The sequence below is a fragment of the Hyperoodon ampullatus genome, assembly GCF_949752795.1.
Source record: "Hyperoodon ampullatus genome assembly, chromosome: 13".
Lineage (NCBI taxonomy): Eukaryota > Metazoa > Chordata > Mammalia > Artiodactyla > Ziphiidae > Hyperoodon > Hyperoodon ampullatus.
In genome coordinates, this window is record NC_136926.1 from 74,470,713 (window position 1) to 74,476,017 (window position 5,305).

The following is a 5,305-nucleotide window of genomic DNA, read 5'->3' on the forward strand; positions in this document are numbered from 1 at the left end:
AAACTGAGTCCAATGAGACTCAAAACCCGAAATGCTTCATTAAGCAAAAATAATCCTTTGCTCCATCATTTTATCTCATTGGACTCTAAGTACTATGCAAGGATTTGCTTGAATTCTATACTGTTTCAGGGGTTACTGTGTCCTGTACATAAATACCCAACCGAGGCAAGTGTAAAAGGGCAAGCCAGAGGGGTCCTCCGCTTACATCTGGATTACCCTAGCCAGCTCCTGCATCGTTACACTTCTGCATGGAAATGAGGCGCTGGCTACTTTAACTGCTCTGATCCAGAAGGTAAGAACATATGAGTCAAATCATCAGTGTGTATCGAGGTCACCTTTTCCTCTTACATGCAGTCACTTCCTAGGTGCTCTATTTAAGCTCACTGGTGTTACTTGGAGAAAACTTTTGACAATGTTTTGTAACACGGATTCTCAGTGGCTGTGGTTTTCTCCAGGTCAAGGGAGGAATTTGAGCATGGCTAAGACTTTAATCTATGTTAGTATCTTTCTAATTAAAGCACTCCAAGAGCAGGTGGGGCAGAGGGGAAAGATGCAGCCTATTAGTAACCTATGCTTATTATTTTATCTGTAGGCATGGGCCCTTTCAGGAAATAGATGACTATCCCTCAGATTGTACAGAACTATATAAACTGGATTTTTGCCTAAAATGCTTCTTTAAAATGTATTTTAAGATCTGCTTTTCATCTTACTAACCAATTTAAAATTGTTGCTAAAATGGCCTCAATTTGAAAGATTAACAAAGATTTAGGGTGAAATAGAAACTTTTCTCGGTGTTCTCTGATTGAGAATGTACATTCATACTTAGCTCCACTTCCACTTTAAGATGTGTTGCCTGGGACTTAATACATTCAAACCATGATCTCTAAATTATTATTTAAAATAAAAATCCATTTTATAAGTTATTCTAAGTTATTAAATTATTAGATTATAAAATTATTAAAATTCCATTTTATTAGGAATTAGGAAATATGAATGGTGAGGGTTTCAATTCTAAACTCCAAAGCCAGTTGGTGAAGCAGCCTCTCCTTGTCCAGTCCTCTTCTGTCTGTCTGTGTGTGTGGGACGGGGGGAGGCTGGGGAGGGGTGGGTGTCAAGTATCACAGAAACTCTTACGTGGTAACTACATCAGTGTGACAAATGAATACTCCCTGGTGGTGCTTTATGAAATCAAATCTTCCATTGTCTTCCCAAAAGATAATTCCATTGGAAATGGGATCACGTCTTTAAAAACTTTTTATTCATTCAGCAACTACTTGCTGTGTGTGGAATCCTCCAGAAAGGGAAAATAAATACCCCAGGTGAAACAGGACAACTAGGTGTTACCCCTCCAAAGGCTTCTCATCATACTTGAACAAAATCCCAGATTTTTACTATGGCCATGTCCCCAGTGTCCCAACCAGTGTCTAGTTTCCAGCACCCCCCACCCCCCGCCAGAAGGCTCACTGATCAGGCTTTAAGTTTCCTCTGATCTCTTTCAAACCTATCTAATTTAATTCTTTTATTTTGCATTACTCAGTATTTTCTGTGGGCTTATAGCACAAGGGTCCATTACGTTAGTGTCCATTTTCTGAAACCACTTTATAAAGACCATCTTTTACAAAGCTACCAACCCTGAGACAGAAGTATTATGAGGAAACGGAAGGTCATCTTTAGTAAGTGGCAAAGTCAAGATTTAAACTCGGATTTGTTTGAGGCTAAAGCTCTACTCTTTCCTTTCTAGACCACATGGACTCTCAGAATTGGAATTACTTGGTTGAATGGTGCTTGACAAAAAGAGGAAAAGATTTTTATAAAACTGCCATTAGTAATGACTAAAAGTCCCAGCTTAGCCACACTATTACCAGTATTTGGTTATTAAAGATGAAAACATCAAATACGTTGTTTTAATTATTTTGTGTTTTTCATTACCAGCAAGGGTAAGCATTGATCCATTATCATTTCTTATTCTCTTCTTATGCTTCCATGTATTGACTCTGCAGGTGGTAGGCCACCTCGGGCAGAATGCAAAGCACGTGACACATGAAATACTATCACAAGTCGGGGCCTACTTGGGAAATAAATAAGTACTTATTACCCGAGACGAATGAAGGAAAAAAGTAAATTTACTAAAATATTTCTTTATTTGAATAAGGTCAATGTCATTTCTTAAATTCCAGCTAGCATCAAATTAACAATCAGAAAAAAACACTTGACAAAATGTTATCCAATTGAAATTAACAGTGGATAGAAAACCCTTTTAAACTTTGAAAGAAATATATTAAACAGGCAACATACAGATCTAAAAAGTTGCAAGTGGTGATTTTACATTGGATCTTATAAATTAAAAAATCCCCAATATAACCATTTGTTCACTATCTCCCTGCGATAAGCACATGGACAGGAAAAGATAATCACATCTTAATATTCACAACTGTCACTTATGCTCTTTACAAGGATTGTATCTCTGCAATGCAGCGGGTCAGGCAATCTCTTATTCAAGTAATTTTTGTTTTCCCCAAGTTATCAAAAAGTACAACTGTCTGAGATAAAATGTCACAAAAATCACAATCAGCAAAGCAAAAAGCTTTAGCAGGCCATCTTGAAGATGGGGGTTTTCATGGCTTGACCATGATCTGAAGATGCTTTTGTACGTTTAAGAGCTGTCAACCAAAGTACCAAGAGCTACAAGCAGCAATCTGGGTTTAGTTTGTAATTGCTAATAAACCAAGAGTTTTAGTAAAAAGAACATTAAGTAAAAAATTGTAAGTATAAGAGAATCAGTGCACATTTGCTAATGTCACTGACAATGAAAACGTTACATCAGCTCTCAGCTCAGCTTTGAAGTTAACAAGAGACTTCTGTTCACCCCCCATCTTAGCGCTCCTCAACGGCAACGTGCTCAGAATCACCTGAGGCGCCTGCTGAAGACTGATATTCTGAAGCCCCCCACCCCTGAGTTCTGCTTCAGGTGGTTTGGAGCTGAGCCTGGAATCGGTATTCTTAACAAGCACTCCAGGATCCAGATGGACCACAGACCACACTCTGAGAAACACTATTATCCCTTTAATACATAACAAAATATTGTGGCCTCATAGAGTTTCAAGCTGAATAAAACATTCAAACACTTAGAACACAAAGAGGTACATTAAATAAGAGTACTAACCATTATATTGAATATAATTGCATTTCTTTTTTAAAGTGGCATAAGCACAAAGACTTACACTAAAATTGTAAAATCAATTTTGTATTAATCCAAGGCACCTGTAAAATACTTGCTGGTGTGAGAGAAGTTAAATTCAATTATATAAAATAGTACAGAAATGAAAGAATCCTGGCAGTGACTGATTTTTCCGTAGAGCAAACATTTTTCTATAGAAATGAGCTACTTAAAGTTGACAATTTTGAGGAAAATAAGCCAAATTTCCAATAATATGGTAACTTGTATGAACCGATTTACTGAGTGATTTTCAGCAAATTAAATCAGTACGAAAGAAAAGGTTCATGCTCATACTCTTTTGTCCTGTCTTCACTTGTGTTAGGAATGACCAGAATGATTCCTCTTGAATTTTAGCCTGGAAAATGTATACTGCATAGGTCTAACATTTCTTTAAGTTCAGGCACACGTGACCATGGATTTTATAATACTAGATATTTTGCAACCTTTTATCTCAAGAGGATTTCCAAGTCTCATAGTCTACAACTGAAACATTCTTCTGAGGGTATTAATTTTTTTTTCATGGAATAAAAGTAAATTCTGTGATGATGATGTCTCTGAAATATGAATTTCAAAATGCTAACACTACAAGGAAAAGTGCTAGCAAAGCAGTTCTGTGTTGGAGTGGCTGTCGGTACGAGAGTGATCGTTAGAATGTTCTTGTTCAGCGTCCCAGGATAAACGCTACTGTACAAAAGCTGTGCTAGGACCGTTTGCATATGTAGTGCTAGTTAGGTATTGCTATAATGCAGAGTTCTTTAGAGGCTTTGTATGGATTTTTGGCAGTTAGTCCAGTCTGTAAATGACAACGAAGAGCACATTTATGAAGGCTGTGCAGAATTAAACAGTGCTGTTTACAAAACGGTACTATTTTCGATTCTGTGACAAATGAAAGGTATCGTTTTAGCTAGCTAGAAGAGGTAAAGTAAAAGAGTATTTTGAAGTCTACATCAGTCGTGAAAGCAAAATGAAATGTCATTTACAGATTGTTTCTACTATACCTAGAACTATGTACAACAACCCCTTCCAGCCTGATATTTCAAAGTTAACTTACTAACAAGTGCTTCACAATATATCCTTAGTTCTGGCATTAAAAGAAAGAAATCAGAAGCACTACCACTATTTTTCAAATTTTGCCTTCAAAAACTTTAACACTGCTTCCACTATTGCCTTCTTGATTTCCACAAATATGCAGCATCACAAACGCCAGGTTGCATGGAGTGATGTAAATCAGAATGCAGTGGTAGTTTTTAATGACCTTAAAATATACTCAGGACATGCAATCTGAGTTGAATTTAGAGATATAAACACAGAGTAATTTTCATAATATTGAACTGACACTGTTGGAACATAGACATTCAAGAATATGAGCAATCATGAAATGAACACATCACTAGGTAAAATACACATAAAAACCATTATCAGAGGAATGTTGTCACCTAAATGGTTTTTCAGGCAAAAAGCAGCTCTTAATTCTCCCCTCCAATTTCCTTTAAAAGTGAAATATATCATTGATAATCAAAAGGGAAAAAATACTTCAATAAACATTCTGAAGCCTATTATCCAGATCCTAACACTCTCAGACAAAATATTCTTTGATTTCAAAGGGAGCTGTATTAGACTCAAGGACTGCAGGACTGAGTCTTCGAGTAGGAAATTCTGGCCTCTAAAAAAAAGGTTTTGGTTACAAAATACACAGGATGGGTAGCTCTCAGACCTCATATTTTGGCGGGGGGCAAGAGGGCAAGGGTGTTTACACTAAAGATAGAAACTTCCAACATCAGAGACTTAGGGGTAACGTTCATATATGGGGGTGCCCCCTCTCTGTTATTTAACCTCTGATTTATCAATATTCTGTTTAGTGGCTGTATTCTACTGGCCAGAAATTCACTGAAATTTAAATAGATTTATGTACTATGCACAAATTTACATATGGTTGTCTTTAAGGTTTATTCTTATTCAAGTCAATGTTTAAACAGTTATTTTATACAAAATTTAATAATTTAGACTACGAAGCAATTTAAATACTTAAATTCCCTCAAAAAGACATTTTGTACATACATACATGATGTACACATATGAAAATGGTGG